Source organism: Cololabis saira, chromosome 4 (assembly GCF_033807715.1).
Source record: "Cololabis saira isolate AMF1-May2022 chromosome 4, fColSai1.1, whole genome shotgun sequence".
Taxonomy (NCBI): Eukaryota; Metazoa; Chordata; class Actinopteri; order Beloniformes; family Belonidae; genus Cololabis; species Cololabis saira.
In genome coordinates this window covers 51,007,049-51,027,504 of record NC_084590.1, presented here as the reverse complement: position 1 = coordinate 51,027,504, position 20,456 = coordinate 51,007,049, and the positions used below count along the sequence as shown (strand labels likewise).

General features: G+C 43.7%; 2 protein-coding genes across 5 annotated transcripts in view; one reads left to right on the top strand and one right to left on the bottom strand.

The window, feature by feature from the left end:
* The window catches only part of LOC133442112 (NACHT, LRR and PYD domains-containing protein 12-like), a 67,966-nt gene extending 49,207 nt beyond the window's left edge, over nt 1-18,759 (bottom strand). The window contains exon 1 of the mRNA XM_061720048.1: nt 18,744-18,759. The gene's annotated coding sequence lies outside the window, so the exon portion shown is untranslated. The remainder of the gene's footprint in view (nt 1-18,743) is intronic.
* LOC133442115 (protein NLRC3-like) overlaps nt 17,653-20,456 on the top strand; it is a 77,102-nt gene continuing 74,298 nt past the window's right edge. For all 4 annotated transcript variants that reach the window (XM_061720054.1, XM_061720053.1, XM_061720055.1 and 1 more), the window contains exon 1: nt 17,653-17,693. The gene's annotated coding sequence lies outside the window, so the exon portion shown is untranslated. The remainder of the gene's footprint in view (nt 17,694-20,456) is intronic.

Below are 20,456 nucleotides of genomic sequence, written 5' to 3'. Positions count from 1 at the left end.
CCGAGCTGAACGGGGCTTAGATCGGGGGTCGTCCCCGGAGCCAGACCTCCAGGCCCACACATGGACTAACAGGCAGCAGCGCACACCCACGAACCACACCACCATTCCCGGTACAAACTCCTGCCTGCCAGCTTCCTGCATTCCAGCGTGTCTCTTTGTCATTTAATAAATAGTTTAATAAAGTTTAATGAATAATTTATTTGAGCCAAGAACAGCCTTCATGTTTTCATTTACTTTCCTCTTGAAAAACAGGACGCAGGATGAACAGGATCCATCTATTGAATGTGATTGTCAAACCTACAGCCAGAATTACTTGCATAATCATTTTACATTTATTCACAAAAGTCAGAACTCTTTCTCACAGGTTTTGGTAAACTTTAAGGAGAGACTCGCTCGTCAAACGACAGCATGCAGGTGTTTGTGTTGTTGAAATGAAGAAAACACAAACGCTACAGTACACTTGATAAGTGTCATCATCGTTTTCAGCAAATCAGTTCCAGCATTAGACTCACAGACACGTTCCAATCCTCTTTCCTGCAGCCTCGGAACGTCGTCAAAGACACGTGATGTCGTTCATGACGTCACATAGAATACTGCATGAGGAAGTCATACATAGATTTTTACAAGAATGAGATGAACCTGCTGGATCTACTGCCCTTACTTTTTAACAACCTGTGCTTTTTATTATTTTACCTCTTTTCTTATCATTTTATTTCATTTTATTTACTGTTTAATTGTGTCTCGCTGTTTTTAATGTTGATGTAAAGCACTTTGAATTACCTTGTGTTGAATTGTGCTGTACAAATAAACTTGCCTTGCCTTACATGCTAACCACCTGCTGAAAGTCACGTGAAGATCCAAACATCCAGTCTGCATATTTGTGTTTTCAGATTTATTACATTCTTTGTCTATTATTGTGTCGTGTGATGAAAATCAGATCACTTCTGATTGCAGTTACTGCAGAAACCCAGTTAAGTCCTAGATATTCAAATTACACGTGGAAAAACATTAGAACTTTGACAACAACATGTCTGGATTATCTGCAGACCCTCTGATTCAATTATTGGGATTTTTAATGACGTTTCAAACTATATGATCTTGGGCTGGCTCTGCAAATATAGTCCAGGACCAACGGGAGATTGTTTGAAATCTACTCACTATATTTCAGAGTTAATTTACACAATGTTTTCTATAAATGAAATGTTTCATGTTTGTGAAATAACACACAAAGATTCACTCAAGAGCATGGCCAGAGTGTTGGCTTTTTATGATGAAACAATAAAGGTGAACTTTACATGTGAGTGGTCGCTGTTACCACGTTGAAACATGTGTGGGTAGATTGAGCTCTAGCGCTCTCTGCTGGTTGAAAAAGCTTTTAGCACCTGGTATTCCCAGGCGATCTCCCAGCCAAGTCCCTATGCCGACCAATGGTTGAGCTCTGTTCAGCAGAGAGAGCGCTCAACCCGCCAATCATTGAGCGAGACACGTCTGTACGGCGGCCATGACAGTCTGACACCTCAGGGGACAGTTTGTAGAACTTCTAAAATAAAAGGAAAAGTGGTTCAGCTGAGCAAGGCACTTTGGTCACTGGCTGTCAGTTCATGTGTCCATTTCCGTTTTGTATCCATAAAGAGTATTGATTTTAAAGATTTGTTTAAACTTACTTAGTGATTTGCATGATTTCATTTCATCTTTGCAGTTGTTCCACAGATTAACTCCTTCACTGATACACAATAGGTTTTGATTTTTGTTCGTACATGCTGTTTTTTTAAATTGCATATTCCCCTGAGATTGTGTTTATTTTCTTTTATTTGAAACAACTTCTGGATGTCTTGTGGCAACTGATGATGAGCTCCTTCACAAGTGGAGCTGGTGGATTGTAGCGGAGCTGAAACTCTGCAGCTGCCGTGTGTCGGTGTTTATGAGACACTTCACTCCCACGTGTTCACCGGGGGTTGGTGTCACATTGTGAGTGTCTAAAATAAGAGGCTGTGAACGGGTGAATAGGAAAAAGGCTAAATCGCTTTGCAGAGCCTATAAGTGGCTGAACTAAAGAAATAAACTATAGGAGCGCCATCCATTTATTTGAAGGAGTAACTCGGTCGTCAAAGGACAGCATACGGATGTTTGTGTTGTTCAGTTATGATGAAAAAAACACAAACGTGACCGTACACTCGGTAAGTGCGTATAGAAGACAGTTGTGAAGCCGCAGCTGCCGCTTACGACCATACCGCCATGAACCAGCAGAGGGCGCTGTTGCTACGTTTGGGAACATGTGCACATTCATCCTCGTTTGCAGCAAATCAGCTCCAGCTTCAGACGCGTAGCGTTCAAATGCTCTTTCATGGAGCACATTAGAGTGAAGATGTATTTCTTTTCTTGTTATTATAAACACCAGAAAACCAGACACACACAGCTGTTTAAAAGCACAGCAGAAGTAAAACTTAAAACTTTCCTGTTCAGGAAGGCTTTCCCTGGTCTTTCTTAGATGTTTTTTACTATTTTTATGCTTTTTTACTTCTCGTCTTTTATGTGCCCTGACTTTCCCTTGTTTATGTAATGCACTTTGAGATTACACATGAAAAGTGCTATACAAATAAAATTTATTATTATTATTATTATTAAGTAGTGACATTATTCTCCCACAGGACCATGAAAATATTATAACTGTAATGGCAATCTAACAACAAAAAATGCCATGTGAGGGAATTTGAAGACATTTCCAACTCATGCTGGTTCCAAAAAAAGTGTCCGACAGGGAGCTGCGTTCAACACTTTATTTTACATGTGCAAAGCTTCAAAAAACAACACCTACAATACCCGGGTGCTGAATGAGAGGTTAAAAAACGAGCTTGTGTATTATCAAAAACAACACATTATTGTGTTGCATTGAGTTGATGTGAAGATGTCTTCCAGCTCAGGTCGAAACATTTTACCAAGCATTCTTATGAGTTATTCCCATTGATTTGAAGACTCTAATACCAATCCAATAACACATGATCTTGCTATCTAATCGTTACATTTTAGCACACACAAGTTGTCGTGGATGACACTGTATTTAAAGTTTTATCATCACCAAAAAAAAACAAACGCCAGCTTTTCTTCTTGTACGAATGAGTTCCAATTGCTTTCAGTGATATTGATTTAACACATGCATTGGTCTCTATAGCTGTGTTCACACTGCCAGTTCAATATGCAATAACTAGCATACTGCTTGTTGAGCGGCATGTAATTCTACTGAGTGTAAAAGATGATGCATACTGTCTGACTCTGTTACAAGATCTGCCCTGGTGCTCTCAGATGTCTGCCGTCTTCATTGCATCCCGGTCTGAAGGAGGAAGCTTGAAACTGTGAAATCTGACTGGATCACTGACCGGACTGTCGTTAGCACAACAGCTGATGATGTGCAACAAAAGCTTTATTCAACTGGACTCAGTGTCAGTGAGTGTCTTCCTGGAGCACAGGCGTGGGAGGAGGCTTTGTCGGAGTAAAAGGCATCACGCACACCTGCTGGATTAAAAAAACAATAAGGAAAAATTGCATCCCCCCTGAAATAAAAACGGTCCAAATCATCCCCCCTGTAAAATCATCCCTCCTTTCCATCCCTTATGTCATTTCATCAATGAATGTGGTTTTACTGCTATTTCAACATTTAGAGTCATCACCAGAAAAATAACTTATTTGACCATTTTCATCTGTTTCAAGTAAAATTTCACTTGAAATAAGTAGGAAAATCTGCCAGTGGAACAAGATTTATCTTCTTATTACAAGCAAAAAAAAATTTTTCCACTGGCAGATTTTTCTATTTATTTCAAGTGAAAATATACTTGAAACAGGTGAAAATTGTTGTTTTTTCCAGTGATGAGTCTTGTTTTAAGTGTAATGAGATTTTTTTTTTTACTAATGTGGAAGGGAAGGTAACAGGCAGTCTAGCATTGGCATCATGGGGCGGAGTCTATAAAAGGGGCGGAAAGCTCACCTGGGCCTCTCTTCCTGCACTGAGACACACCTGAGGGAGAGCAGCTGAAGGAGCTTTTGTTTGGTGCTTCATTTGCTTTTTCATATTTGGTGAGGGACTAAAACTGAGTGATTGTTTCTGCACATCAGCCAAGAAACCAGATTCCAGTCACCTGGATGTCTCTGATTGGGGGAAGGGACAGTGTTCCAGTCTAGCAAGGTATATTTACTTGTATATAAATTGCACATGTTTTGTAGAATGTTTCTGAAGTTTGTTTTTGTATATTAATGTGCTTTTGTTTCTTTTAGTTTTCAAACAAGGACATTACTGGAGGAGCCAACCACTGTTTTTCCCAGACTTAACATATTTTAGAGCTTTTAACTAGTCAATGAACGGGGCCATCTTTTTGTTTATTTATTTTTCATGTTGGGCTTTTGGCTGCGTAAAAGAGGGACTGAGTGGTCGAGTAGCCATTTTGCAGATGCACTTTATTGTGTGGTTTGAGTCACCTTAGCTTGCTGTGAGAAGGTTCACTTGAGTGTGGCATACAGTTTGATTTGAGCTGGCTTGGATTGTGTGTAGTGGTGTTTGCCTACGTATTTTGGGACAGTTCTTCTTATGTGTAACTCGGCACCAGTTCCCTGATGATGCAGCCTTGATCCCATATATTTATTGTGAATAAAATCTATATTTTTTGATATAGCAGTCTCTGGCTCCAGTTTATTCTGGGTCTTGTGTATTAACACCTGGTCACACTAAAATGAGACATTTTAACTAGAAATAAGACAAATATTCTTGTTAAGATTGTGAGTTTTTGCAGTGATCATTTTACTTATCAGGGGACAGTTTGAGTGAAATATTGATTAATCTGTATTGAAACGCTACCGTTTATAAGCCGAATAGTAAGTGGCGTGACACTTATACACAGGATTCAATTTTACGTCCAAGCATCATCTCCTTCACATTGTATTTAAACTTTCTTCATTACCCTGCTTTTCTAGCGGCAGTTTGGCGTGTATGAGGCACCGTAGCGTACACTTCAATGGCGACCTCGCTGCATTCACGCAACACATTGACGACTTGGCAGGCTCATAATCCGATTGTGACGTATTTATGTGTTGTGTAAACTACGCCGAAGTCTCGGCAAACGCTGTGAGATGTAAATAATTGTGGCAACTTGAGTTTTCCATAAGCAGTATAGTGTTTTGTACCGTTGTCCGTTTAGCTGTCTCCGTTCCGCTTATGGAGTTTGGCGTTGATGGCAGTGAACGCGTTTATGTTGCCATGGTTACCGGTCGCTTCATATACATCAATATATAAGAGGTACACGCCCTCCAAGGACAAAACCAAAGGAAGCAGCCAGAAAATCTTCACCTTCTGCCCAGCAACAAAGAAATCAACCACTTCTGGTTTTGATGGTGTTGTCTATGACAGTTTTGAACACTTTAAAAATGTGGTCGATGAGGAATTAAGGAAGAGGAAAGTGAGTTAGAAAGTCAACATCTGTGAGCAGATGCAGATCCTCCCTCATACACAACACTACGCACACTATAGTAGCATTACATTGTATATGTTGACTGTTCTTGTTTTGTTGGAATTGATTTGTTGTTTTTAACTGTTGTTTTGCTGCATCTGATATTGCTTTGTTTAAGCAGTTTGGGCTGCATTCTTGCTCTATAAATAAAGTTTATAATATTTATGATTGTTGTTATTTTAATAAAATATATTTTCTTGCATGATTACTTGAGAATAATGTGTCTTTATTGTTGTTTTTTTTTTAGATTGTGAGCAGAAAGACACAACTCTGCAACCTGTTACTGCCATCATTAAAATTCTTTGTACACTTATTGGCTGCATACAGTTTTTGTATAAAATGCTGCTGCAACTTTTCCCTTTCCAACAATAGACTAGGTAGAATGTCAGAAATTGGCTTATTTAACATTTTGGGGGTATTTAAAGTGGCTGTATCCAAATCTGCTACAGTATGTACCAGGCTAAAAAAAAATAGTTTTAAGCCTCCTAATTACTACAATAACATAGGCCTAAAAACATAGGCATTGCAGTAATTAGGTGAACAGGATAGAATATTAAAGTATCACATATCTACATGAACCCTCTCTGGCTTGTTCCTTATGAACAATAAGTTTTTTTTTTTAGATATTGGATGCAAATTCGCACATAATGACGTCACACTTAATTTGGATGTGAATTTGAAAATTGTGATATGATTTTTTTTTTTTGTTGTCTCAGGGTAAGCAGTAATCTACAAAAGTTTCATGGTGATTAATTGACTTTGTTTTACCTGTTCAGCAGTAATGCTTTGCCAGTGGAGTTGATATACTTATTTCTCTATATTGAGGCATTTCAGCAGATTTGAATTCAGCAATACTGAAGAGACTTAACCCCCAGATGTTGTATTTACCATGAGTTTTATTCTCCATTCATTAATACATCAGTTATCATTAATACATAATTTGCAAAGACTCCACACACGTCTGAATGACCCCTGAAGCGCTTCTTCATCTTTGCCACAGCCTGGGATCGAACCCGCAACCTTCTGCTTCACAGCTCCACAGCTTGGACACCTCCATCACCAGGATCACCCACACCCCAGGTTGACCATAGGGACTTGGGGGGGTCATGAGCCATTCCCAGGCGGTCTCCCATCCAAGTTCTAACCAGGCCCGACCCTGCTTAGCTTCCGAGATCAGACGAGATTGGGCACATTTTTTAAAAATATATTATGAAAAAACGTCACTTCTAGTGGGCAGTGACGGTATAAAAGGGGGGTTGCAATACCTGTCTCTCTCTTGCTCCCAGGGGCCGGGCTTCGTTGCCACTTGACGTCCGTCACTTCAGCCCCTGGGTGTGGAGGCTCGTTTGGGTGATTGCTGCATGCTGCTTCTTCACGGTGCAATTGACGTGGAAAGTGTCAAAGCTCATGTCGCCCTGTCCCTGTGTTGAATGCTGATGCTGCTCACCGCTTGTACCGTTCTGTACGCCGTTCACTGCTTACTGCTGGTAAGTGAGCTTCCCCCCCCCCCCCCCGCGTCATCCTCCTCGGCGTTGTACACGCAGCAACCTGTGTGTTTGCTTACAGGTTGCGCACATGCTGCGCTGACCCCTCTTTCCATGCCGTAATGGCCAGGAATGCCTGATTGGTAGGTGTTCAGTGACAATGGCTTTCTCTGCCAGCCACTTGTAGTTTCTTATGTTATGTTTTTATTATTGTAGGTTAAAGATGTCCATGTAGCCACCGCTAAACCCCTGCTGCTTTGCCTTGCTGTGTGCGTCTGTTGCCTTGTGGAGCTGCTTTGCCTTGCTGGAGCTACCGTGTCGCTTGGAGCTACCGTGTCGCTTGGAGCTCCGTGACGTTCAGCCAAGTTTTTTTAGTGTCTGTGTGCGCGTGTGTGTATGTGTGAGAGAGAGAACAGTGTGGGACTTGGTTTATTGGTTGTTTTGTGTGTTTGTTGGTCCTGTTTATTTGTATTTTATTTCATTTAGGAACTTATTGTTTTAGTTTCCGTTATTTATATTTCTTTTGAGGTATCTGTGATTTTGTATATTTTGAGTGGCCAGCAAGTGATTGTTGAGCCTAATTACGTCTAATTTAAGTTTATTCATTTCTTTTTGTGTTAATTTGTTCCCTAACTGTCCTCTGGTTTCCCCCCTCTCAGGTGCTGAGCTGACGGTGGTGGATTGGTGTCCGGTGGTGGTGCCCCTTCCTTTTGTTGTGTGCTGTGTTTAAGTTTTGCACCTTATTTTATTGCACGTGTGGTGTTTTAAGTATCCCCTCTTAGTTGACCCATCCACACCAGAAAGTCTCAGCCCTGATTGGCCCCTTTTTAAAATCCCTCCCCTAGTGAATGACTTCTTTTAACTGATCATTTTTACAGAAACAATTTGAATAATAAAAACAAACCTACTTTTGTATAAATTGAACGACTGTCTCTGCCTCACTTTGTGACGGACCTGAGTGCCTTTTCTCCTGAACGAGTTTACTTTGAATTCCCTGGGTGAAACTCCCAGGGTGGCGTTGTTTGGCAACAGTAAAAATCCTTTTAACGTAACCTTGACCAAAACTACCTCTTCGTGCCGCCACACGGGGTCACGGGGGTCTGCTGGAGCCTATCCCAGCTCATTTTCAGGTGAGAGGCAGGGGTTACACCCTGGACAGGTCACCAGTCCATCACAGGGCCACATATAAACACACAAACCATGCTCACAACCACACTCACACCTACGGGCAATTTAGAATCACCAATTAACCTAATATGCATTTCTTTGGACTGTGGGAGGAAACCAGAGTACCCGGAGAAAACCCACGCAAGCACGGGGAGCACATGCAAACTCCACACAGAAAGGCCCCTGCCGGGCCTGGGAGTCGAACCGGGGACCTTCTTGCTGTGAGGCAACAGTGCTAACCACTAAGCCACCGTGCTGCCAGCCATATAAATCTCCAAGTAAATTTCCATCTGCACACAGTCATGTTCAAAGCAGAAACATACTTCCAAAGTGAAAAAGGCAGATTCTAATACTGTTAGCAGATCCCAAAGCAAAATTAGAAATGGAGCATCAGCCTGTCTCCTGCCGTTACTTCAACTAAAGTATTCCCTTCAACAAACATATCAATGAACTCATTTTTTCATTTCATTTTGGGTCATGTTTCAGAATCAGATACAAGAAGGGGCAGACCCGCCTGTTCTTCCTGCGGACACTGAGGTCTTTTGATGTGTGTGTGGAGATGATGACCATGTTCTACCACACGGTGGTGGCCAGTGCACTGTTTTTTGCTGCTCTGTGTTGGGGGGGCAGCCTTGCAATCAAAAACACCAAGCGACTGGACAAACTGGTGAAAAAAGCAGGCTCAGTGTTGGGCAGGAGTCTGGACCCGCTAAGATCTGTGGTGGAGAGGGGCACACTTAACAACTGAGTGCTATAATGAACAATAGCAGACACCCTCTCTCTCCACAGCCTCCCGGAGCAACAGAGGAGCAGGAGCAGCTGCAGCGGTCGGCTCCTCTCACTGCGCTGCAGAACAGAGCGGTTCAGGAGATCCTTCGTCCCCACAGCCATAAGACTGTTTAACTCTACCTGAACTCAGTCTCACACACTCACCTCTGCCACAACTGGACTATATTTTAGTTTGCACTTTACTTGATATTGGTTTAAAAACCTTATATTTCATGTTTATTTTAATATTATTGTAACCTTGAAGATGCACCGATAAACAGGGGCTTCAATTAAGAGGCCAAGACGGTCAGCGTGGGTCAATCTGCCATTTATTTAACATGACTAAAACTCTAAAATACCACAGTTGATGAAGAAAGACAGACAGACACAGCACGGCTGGGGAGCCAACCACTCACTGCCTAGGACACTGGGAGTAACGTAAATCAGAAATATTAAAGAAAAGAAGTATAAACCCAACACACATCAAATCAAACCACCACACGATAAGTGAACTCCCAGCGCCTCGACCACACGGTGAATGGAGGACACCACCAGCCGCAACACTAGAAAAGGAGAAGACAGAATGTTAAAACTAAACCTTAAAATCCTAAAAGACAATAAAACCAATACAACTAAAACATAAAATACTAAACTAAAATAAACGGCAGTCAGTGCTATGCCTAAAAGTAAAAAATCAGAATCAGAATCAGCTTTATTGGCCAGGTTCGAACATTGTCCAACAAGGAATTTGATTCGGTTATTTCGCTCTTTGGTAGTAAAAAAATAAACAATAAACAAATAAACAATAAACAAATGTGGTATTACTATCTACAGTATAAACATTTTAACATTTTAAGGTGCAGCAGTTTGAGGTAGTGATAAAAGAAGGATAGTTCTGAATAAAAATAAGAATAAGTATAGTATAACCTATATACAATTTTAACAGACAAATTATACAAAAAATACAAAAAATTATACAAAAGGAAGTACAAAAGTGAGAGGTGCAGCAGGGTGAGGCAGACATGATTATTAAAGAGGGTGCTGGATGATTTTTATTGCACGTGTTTGGTTACTCTGAGACTTATTGTTTGTGGGAGTTCATCAGAGCAACCGCTTGCGGGAAGAAACTGTCTTTGTGTCTGGAGGTTTTAGCGTACAGTGCTCTGTAGCGCCGTCCAGAGGGGAGGAGTTGGAACAGGCGGTGTCCCGGGTGTGAGGGGTCTGCAGAGATTCGACCTGCCCGTTTCCTGGTCCTGGACCGGTACAGGTCGTCGATAGATGGGAGGTTAGTCCCAACTATCCTCTCTGCAGACCTGATGGTCCGTTGCAGTCTGTGCCTGTCTAGTTTGGTGGCTGATCCAAACCAGACAGTGATGGAAGAGCAGAGCACAGACTGGATGATGGCAGTGTAAAAAGTGATCAGCAGCTGCTGTGGCAGGTTAAACTTCCTGAGCTGCCGCAGGAAGTACAACCTCTGCTGTGCCTTCTTCCTGATGGAGTTGATGTGGGTGGACCACTTCAGGTCCCGGGAGATGGTGGACCCCAGGAACTTGAAGGAGTCTGTGGAGGAGACGGTGCTGTTGAGGATGGTGAGGGGGAGGAGTGGCGGTGGGTTTTTCCTGAAGTCCACTGTCAACTCCACAGTCTTGAGCGGGTTCAGTTCCAGGTGGTTCCGACCGCACCAGTGGACCAGCTGTTCCACCTCCCGTCTGTACGCGGACTCGTCACCTTCCCGGATCAGGCTGATGACGGTGGTGTCGTCCGCGTACTTCAGGAGCTTCACAGAAGAGTCCCCTGAGGTGCAGTCGTTAGTGTAGAGGGAGAAGAGCAGTGGTGAGAGGACGCACCCCTGGGGGGCGCCAGTGCTGATGGTACGGGTGCTGGATGTGATGCTCCCCAGCCTCACCTGCTGCCTCCTGTCACTCAGGAAGCTGGTAATCCACTGACAGGTGGGGGCAGGCACGGTGAGCTGGGTGAGCTTCTGGTGGAGGATTGCGGGTGTGATCGTGTTGAACGCAGAGCTGAAGTCCACGAACAGGATCCTCGCATAAGTCCCTGAGGTGTCGAGATGACGCAGGATGTAATGCAGTCCTATGTTGACTGCGTCATCCACCGACCTGTTTGCCCGGTAGGCAAACTGCAGGGGGTCGAGCAGGGAGCCTGTGGTGTCCTTCAGGTGGCTCAACACCAGTCGCTCAAAGGTCTTCATGACCACAGACGTCAGGGCGACGGGTCTGTAGTCATTTAGACCTGTGATGGTGGGTTTCTTGGGGACTGGGATGATGGTGGAGCGTTTGAGGCATGTGATGATGATGATGATGATGGTGATGATGATGAAGGTGATGATGATGATGATGAAGATGATGAAGGTGATGATGATGATGAAGATGATGAAGGTGATGATGATGATGGTGATGATGAAGATGATGAAGGTGATGATGATGGTGGTGATGATGATAGTGATGATGATGATGATGATGATGGTGATGATGATGAGTCGAACCGGCAGTAAAAGCTGTTAAGCTGGTTGGCGAGTTTGTGGTTGCCTGCAGGGCGTGGAGCTGGTCTTTTGAACCCCGTGATGTTCTGCAGGCCTCTCCACACAGACGAGGGGTCAGGGTTGGCAGAGAGGCGATTCTGCAGCCGTTCGCCGTAGGATCGCTTCGCCTTCCTGATTTCTCTTGTCAGTGTGTTTTTGGCCTGCCTGAACAGGGCTCGGTCGCCGCTCCTGTAGGCGTCCTCCTTGTCTCTGCGTAGTTTTCTGAGGGTCGGAGTGAACCAGGATTTATTGTTATTGTATGTGCAGAACGTCTTGGTCTGCACACACATGTCCTCGCAGAAACTGATATAGGATGTAACAGTATCAGTCAGTTCATGGAGATCTGAGGCCGCAGCATCAAACACACTCCAGTCGGTGATCTGAAAACAGTCCTGAAGCTCCAGCTTTGACTCCTCAGTCCACTTTTTAACAGTATTAACTACAGGCTTCGAGGTCTTTAATTTCTGCCTGTAGGTAGGGATGAGGTGGAGCAGACAATGGTCAGAGTGACCAAGAGCTGCGCGGGGAACAGAGCGGTATGCATTCTTTATGACGGTGTAACAATGGTCCAGGGTCCGCGTGTCCCTGGTGGGACACGTGACGTGTTGTCTGAATTTCGGGAGTTCGTGAGTGAGGTTTGCTTTGTTAAAGTCCCCCAAAACAATAAAAAATTAGTTCGGGAGTTTTTTCTCCAGGTCTGTTATCTGATCGGCCAGACACTGCGTGGCTTCAGCCACACACGCGTCGGGTGGAATGTAAACGCCGACCAGAACAAAGGATGAAAACTCCCGCGGTGAATAAAATGGTTTACAGTTCACAAAAAGTGTCTCTAAGTGAGGACTGCAAGAAACTTTTAGCACTGTGGCATCTGTGCACCAACCTTCGTTTATATAGAGGCAGACCCCGCCGCCTTTTCGTTTCCCTGATGATTCCTTGCAGCGATCCGCTCGGATGAGCTGGAATCCCGGCAGCCGTACTGCGCTGTCCGGGATCAGATCACTGAGCCAGGTTTCCGTGAAGCAAAAGGCGGCAGATCTGCTATAATCCCGGTTCCTTGTGATGAGCATAAGAAGCTCATCTATTTTGTTAGTAAGGGATCGGACGTTTCCCAGGTGGATGGAGGGGAGCGCGGTTCGGAATCCTCTCTCTCTCAGACGCACGAGGGCTCCGGCGCGCTTCCCCCGCTTGCGTCTCCTGTAGAGCCGGTAAACAGCGGCTGCTGCTCCGATCAGAATCTCCTTAAAGCTGTCTGGATCGGAGAAAATTGGGCAAGATGTGCCGGGAGAGGACTTCCTAATATTAAATAGCTCTTCTCTGCTGAAGGTGACCCGTGAGGGGCAGCAAAAAACAGGAAAAAAAATATTGGCAGAACACCGGTGCAACACCGGCCGTTCAAAGTGAACCCTGATTTATGGTTCCACGTTAAATGGACGCAGAGCCTACGCCGTAGGGTACGCAGCTCTTTAATGCAGAAACAGAGGATGAGTACTTTGATTAATGTAAAAACTGAAATAAAGTAGCCTACAATCAAACAAAGTTTTTTTCCTGCTCTATTTTTAAATACGCATACTTGTGTGATTGTGTTTGTGTTCCGCGGCGCACGTGTGTGTGTGTGTGTGTGTGTGTGTAGACGGGGCCTTTGGGTTCGGTGCGCCGTGTGTGTGTTTTAAATACAGAAATTACACAAAACTGAGGGTGCTGCTTTCCAAACGGCGCCCGTATGGTCGCGAAAATATGGTATTTATATATGAAAGCCAAACATTTAGCTATGAATCTTACCTGTCCAGGAGAAAATCAGCAACGTTGGCGTCTGTCTTCAAATTCCTCTCCGCTTTCAGCCGTCTCCATCTTTCAAAAGCATCTCCTATACAAATCCTGGTTTTATTTCGGACCTTGTCACGACGTAACTCGGATTCATAACGAGGTCTTTTAGTTTTTGGAACGCTAGACATGTTTTCATCCAACACGTTTGTAGCAGCTGCTGCAATAATCAGAGCCGAGCTGGCAACCCGGATGCCGAAACGCTACTGACTTCGTGATTGGGAGATAGGTGGAGGGTGGAGCTTCAGACCAAAACAAAAAATGAAAACAAAAACATCAGTTGAGGGCTGCAACTCCTCTTTTTAAACTAGAATATCCTGGCTTGAGTGCTGTTGTCAGTGACATAAGTATTTGAAAAGAACATGATTTTTAAATGTCTGTTGACATATCAGGGTCATTTTATGATTCGTTTTATTATTCTTCTTACACACAGCTCCTTTAAAGTTTACCAAAACCTGTGAGAAAGAGTTCAGACTTTTGTGAATGACTGTAAAATGATTATGCAAGTAATTCTGACTGTAGTTTTGACAATCACAATGTAATTTGATATCTAGGAATTAACTGGGTTTCTGCAGTAACTGCAATCAGAAGCGATCTGATTTTCATCACAAGACACAATAATAGACAAACAAGGTAATAAATCTGAAAACACAAATATGCTGACTGGATGTTTGGATGTTCACGTGACTTTCAGCAGGTGGTTAGCATGTAAGGCAAGGCAAGTTTATTTGTATAGCACAATTCAACACAAGGTAATTCAAAGTGCTTTACATCAACATTAAAAGTGGCAAGACACAATTAAACGGTAAATAACAAATAAAATGAAATAAAATGATAAAAGAGGTAAAATACTATTACAATTACCTATTACTATTACCAATACTATTTATTAAACGACAAAGAGACAGGCTGGAATGCAGGAGGCTGGCAGGCAGGAGTTTGTTCCAGGAATGGTGGTCTGGTTCGTGGGTGTGTGCTGCTGCCTGTCAGTCCGTGTCCAGGCCTGGAGGTCTGGCTCCAGGGACGACCCCCGATGTAAGCCCCGTTCAGCTGGGCTCTCCTCCCCGCAAGCCTCTGGTCCAGCTGGTCCAGGGTCTCTCGGTCTCCTCCCCATGCTCAAACACCCAGCTCACCAGCCCAACCCGGGGGTCTTCGGCGGATTTATGTCCGGGAATGGTGCGCCGTCCTCGGCCTCGCTGGCTGACAGGTGCCCCCTCGTCCCTGGAGGAAAAAAGTCAAAGATACTCCGATTTAAACCAAACTTTACACACTTATGGGCACCTATAAGATGATGTGAAATCTGGGGTATAGGCTTCCAGGACCTCACGGTTCCCAATATATAGCCTATAACATTTTCTTTACACTTTACTACAAACCTATTTCATTGTGTTCCAAATGCTCCAAAACGTGCTGTAAACCACTTTCTGGAAGAACTTTCTCAGTCGTGGCACTTAATACTTTTCTCCGTTCGTGGTCCTCCTCCATGTTTGTTCTGAAGGTCCGACGTGGCGGCCGCTCACGGTTCATAATATGAGTCCGAGACAACCAGCAGAGAGTTTACAATATTCTGGAGGGTAGAACGGCGTCGTTCGGCCCGAGTTTTGACCAATAAATCGCTCGGGTCGGGACTTCCAGGCGAGGACCGGTGATCGACGAACAAGTGTCCGATAATGGTGCGCCTTTCTCGGACTCGGTCGGCTGGAAGTCCCGGTCCTCCGCCCGGTTGTAATGAAATTTTAGAGGACCTCCAGCGGGGTCTTTGGGACCCCAAAGACGCTCATCCACGGTTGTTCAACCTCTCCAGCACCTTCCAGGGATGAGAAACCAGCCATCAGCCTGTGTGTGCGGGACCTCACAAACTGTCCAAAAACACCTTATTATGAACAACTTCCCAGTGTGTTTTATTGTCCTGACACATCTTTTGAAACAGTGATTGCCTAAACAGCCATGGATGACACTTTGTTTTGTTTTCTTTTGATCAGAAGCTCAGGGCATGGTATGGCTCTCTCGGGTCCAGTTCTGGGTCCATCTGCCTCCTGGGACGACCCCCGGGGGCTCAGTGCCACTTGGCAGCGGATCTAAGCCACGCGATCCTGGCAGGCTTCCCCGCGAGCCTCTGGACCAGCTGGTCCGGGGTGTCTCTGAACCTCTCTGCCTCCTCCTCCGTCGGGGAACGCTGACCGAACCGATGCTCACCGTCCCAAACACCCCCTGGACCCCATGCTCAAACACCCAGCTCACCGGCCGAACCCGGGGGTCTTCGACGGATTTATGTCCGGGAATAGTGCGCCGTCCTCGGCCTCGCTGGCTGACAGGTGCCCCCTCGTCCCTGGAGGAAAAAAGTCGAAGATACTCCGATTTAAACCACACTTTATACACGTATAGGCACCTATAGGATGATGTTAAATATGGGGTATAGGCTTCCAGGACCTCACGGTTCCCCAGATATAGTCTATAACATTTTCTTTACAATTTACTACAAACCTATTTCATTGTGTTCCAAATGCTCCAAAAGTGCTCTAAACTACTTTCTGGAAGAACTTTCTCAGTCGTGGCACTTAGTACTTTTCTCCGTTCGTGGTCCGCCTCCATGTTTGTTCTGAAGGTCCCACGTGGTGCTCGCTCACGGTTCATAACATGAGTCCGAGACAACCAGCAGAGAGTTTAGAATATTCTGGAGGGTAGAACGGCGTCGTTCGGCCCGAGTTTTGACCAATAAATCGCTCGTGTCGGCCTTCCAGCCGAGGACCGGTGATCGACGAACAAGTGTCCGATAACGGTGTGCCTTTCTCGTACTCGGTCGGCTGGAAGTCCCGGTCCTCGGCCCGGTTGTCATGAATTTTGAAGACCTCCAACGGGGTCTGTGGGACCCCAAAGACGCTCATCCACAGTTGTTTCACCTCTCCAGCACCTCCCGGGGATGAGAAACCAGCCATCAGCCTGTGTGTGCAGGACCTCACAAACTGTCCAAACTGTCCAAAAACACATTATTATGAACGATTTCCCAGTGTGTTTTAGTGTCCTGACATGTGTTTTGAACCACTGACTGCGTAAACAGCCGAGGATGACACTTTATCTTGTTTTCTTTCGATCAGAAGCTCAGGGCATGGTATGGCTCTCTCGGTCTGGTTCTGGGTCTGTCTGCCTCCGGGGACGACCCCTCGCGGTCTCAGCGCAACTTGGCAGTGGATCTAAGCCACGCGATGCTGGCGGGCCTCCCCGCGAGCCTCTGGACCAGCTGGTCCGGGGTCTCTCGAAACCTCTGGGCCTCCTCCTCCGTCGGGGAACGCTGACCGAACCGATGCTCACCGTCCCAAAGACCCCTAGACCCCATGCTCAAACACCCAGCTCACCGGCCTAGCGCGGGGGTCTTTAGCGGATTTGTGTCCGGGAATGGTGCGCCGTCCTCGGCTTCGCTGGCTGACAGGTGCCCCCTCGTCCCTGGAGGAAAAATGTCAAAGATACTCCGATTTACACCAAACTTTATACACGCAGACGCAGACGCAGACACAGGTGCAGGTGCAGGTGCAGGTGCAGGTGCAGATGCAGACGCAGATACTAACTGAGCGACTGCAGGAGGACGTCTGTCCAAAGGTGCAGGAAAAGTGTTGGTGTAAAATCCCCCAGGGCTGCAACACGGTTTAATAAACGTTAACAAGTGTTTTAAACTGTTATTGATTAGATCCATAGTCAAAATCTAAATGAACCGACAGGTTTAGGAGACGTATGAAGTAGAAATGGGCGGTTCTTAAAATCAGCTGTTTGCTGTTTAGACTTTCACCAATCTAAATTTTGTAATGTAAAACAAGTTTTGACACTATAATTTTATCAAGATCGAGCTCATGAGAATAAAATCTTTATTTTTCATGTTAATAAATGTGTTTTTATATAAACTACTTCATATCTTGTGTTAATTTTCATGAAATAATTTTTAACATGTTTTTAAACCTGAACCCTCCACACAGAGTTCACATATTTATCATTCTGTCTCCTAAAGTCTCTGTTTCTGTGTCATATTAAGGTTTTTCAGAACAAAGTTATTTATATTGTAGTTTTATTCATTCACCGGTTTCTTAATGCAAACAAATGATATTGATCAATGATAAATACATCAACATTAAAACATGTTGGGTTTATTGTTGTGTTACTTAAATCTTATTCTTAATTGTTTGTAAACCACAAATAATTTAAAACCACAAACTTGAAACTTTGATGCAGGTTGAAGCTTCACTCGTGGATTCTGCAGGACATTTACACAAATGTGACAGAAACCAGTGTTTTGGTCGGAACCGGCTGAACTCCATGTAATAAAAACGTGTTTGGACTGAACTTTGCCCTCTGACAGTAAAAGTGTTAAACTTTAACTTTTCTAAATTGCTTCTGATTTCAGCAGATGAAGCTGCGACGCAGTTGGAGCAGCTGGTGAGTAAAACCTCCCTATTAACTGCAGGAACAAGTAACTCGGTATTTTGTAAGAAGTTGTTTAAGAACCAATTAATGAAACGTTTTGAAGTTTCTTCTGTCATCAAAACGTCTTAGTTTAGTTCCTGGAAAGTATTCCGTCGTTCCTGGAAACACCAAAGTAACGAGAGAAACATTAGATGACAGAATAAGAAGGTTTGTAGTTCCGGTTTGATTGTGTTTTTGAGCTGTTTTTATTTCATATCTTTATTTTTCATGTGATATTTTACATTTTAACACCGTGAAGGTTCAAGTTAATAAACGTGGCTCCGTGATGCGTTCAAGGAACCCTGGTTTAATGATTAATCCATTTATGAGTGACACCATAAACTTCTGCAGGGACTTTATTATTAAACTTTGACCTTTTCCTCCGATTTAGCAAATGTTTAACTGTAAATAAATCCTGCAGCAGGAGGAGCTGCAGACGTCGTTTACAGAAATGTTCAGGCTGATTTTAAGGTTTATTTATTCCAGTTACACATCACACTGTCTGGAAAACACAGATTTATCACAAACAAACCAATGAACTTAATGTGGAGCCTTTTTCTCAGTCAGATGTAAATGAAAGAATTAAGAATGAGATTTAAGAAATAATACCAAACTTATTTTAAATGTATAAACACAGATTTATGTTTGTTCTGACTGAACTGAACTTGTTTAAGATAGTTTTGACTCGTCGTTACCTCAGAGTTGCCGTTAACTTTGACTGGTCAGTTTTTGAGTTGGATCGTAGTAAAACAACTTTGCGGTGCTTCAGGAATCTGATTTGGGATCAGAATTGAATCATTTGGGAGCTTTGTCGTATTCTTTAAAGGTAGTAATGAGTGAAGCTTCAGTGAAGCCGGTCCTCCCGTCCTGACTCCTCATCCACACACATCTGTACAGATGTTGATGGCTGCACACATCTGACTCCTCATCCACACACATCTGTACAGATGTTGATGGCTGCACACATGGAGGATGTTTTCCTCAGGTTTCCTCTCATTAACGTTAGTTTCTGAAGTTTTCCACCTCAGCTGCTCCAACTCTTCAACTCACCACTAGTGTTGTTTTTAGCAGACGCTTCCATTCTAGTTTTAGTCTAGTCTTTAGTCCAGCTATCATTTTAGTTTTTATTAGTTTTAGTCACGTTCATTCTCCTTTTAGTCGTGTCAAGTTTCAGTCGACTAAAAGTCTGAGCATTTTAGTCAGGTTTAACCAAACCCATTTTACAATTCAAACAAGGTTATCTTATTAGTGCCACGGCTGCGCCAGAGGCACTCTTATTATTGCTCAGGCTTATTAATTATTCTTCCGTATAATCTTCGGTGCGTAACTAGTCCCGCAGCTTTGAGAAAATGCAAAAAGTTAAAAAATAGAAACGTGCGCCCTAATCGGGAATCGAGTGGTAAGACGTTTTTGCGCAACTTGCGAAAATGTGCGTTTTTTGGCCCATCCGGAACGCATTGGGAGAACTTTGGGGCCTCACCACTCGCACACCGTTACTCGAAAAATTCTGAACCGATTTAGAAAGTTGTAGGCCCTGAATTTATCTATTTAACTACAGTCCTCTGAATTTTCTGAGCGATCGCACAAATAGTTTTTGCACGAAGTGCAAAAACATTTCAAAATTTCCAAACTAATGGGGAGATTTCTCCATGTATGTATGTGGCGCAGAATGTCACAGTGTGGACGGGAGCAGGTAAAAAAAACATCACCTTTTTTGTGAGTCACCTAACTTTCTCATACCTGCACGTGGAAAAGTGATTCAGACTTCAAAACGGAGGAAAACTTCTCTTCTCTCCAAAACACCAAACAGTTTTTTCCTTAGATGTACATTTTTCAAAATATGAGCACACAAGCGAGGACTGGAAATCACTTTTTCGTCAAACCTAGAGTCCCGAATGTCGATTGATAGAGTGTCGGAAACAGTAAAAAATAACCCAAATTTTTATTTGTAACACGAGCTCACGGCTCGGAGTAAAAACCGTAAAAATGAGACAAATAATTTTTGGTCAGAATGTAGACATAGGTGTTGGGATTCATAAAATGTGACTTTGACAGGCGTGGTATGCACAAAATTTAAATGGGGGAGCCTAGAGCGCCGCCAATACCAGTCCCCATTGACTGTAATGTAATCAAACATTTTCTTCAAAATAATCTCACTCTGTCTTCGCACTGAGCTTAATCAAATAATTTAAAGAATATCTGAATAAAATGAAGATTGTCAGAATCTGCCGGCTTCTGTATCTCTCACAATGTTTTCATTTTTTGGCCACGAGCTACGGTTTGATCACGAATCGGAGTTATTTGAGACCTTGTCAGAAGCCAAAATCTGGGGTTTTCTCACAGCCAAACCGGAAGGTTCTGAAGTCGAGGTTCTTGTTGCCCCTAGCAACCAGAGCTCAGCTGCTGACTGATTCCTTCAGCCAAAACTAGTCACATGACTCAGTCTGTACAGACTTCATATACTTTAACCAAAGATCCTCTATACAGAAGATAGCGCATTACCGTTACTGCCAATGATATGAAATGGTATACACTTCCTGTCTCCTAAGTGGGCGTGGCCGCCCCTCTCCCCACATCGTTTTGGAACATACAACAGTAGATACAGTACAACTTTCTTCCAAAAAGACTTAAATAATAAAAATAACAGTATTATTAAACAAAGAAGCAAGTTTTATTTTATGTAACCTTGAGGATGATCTGATAAACAGGGGCTTCAATTACGAGGCCAAGACGGTC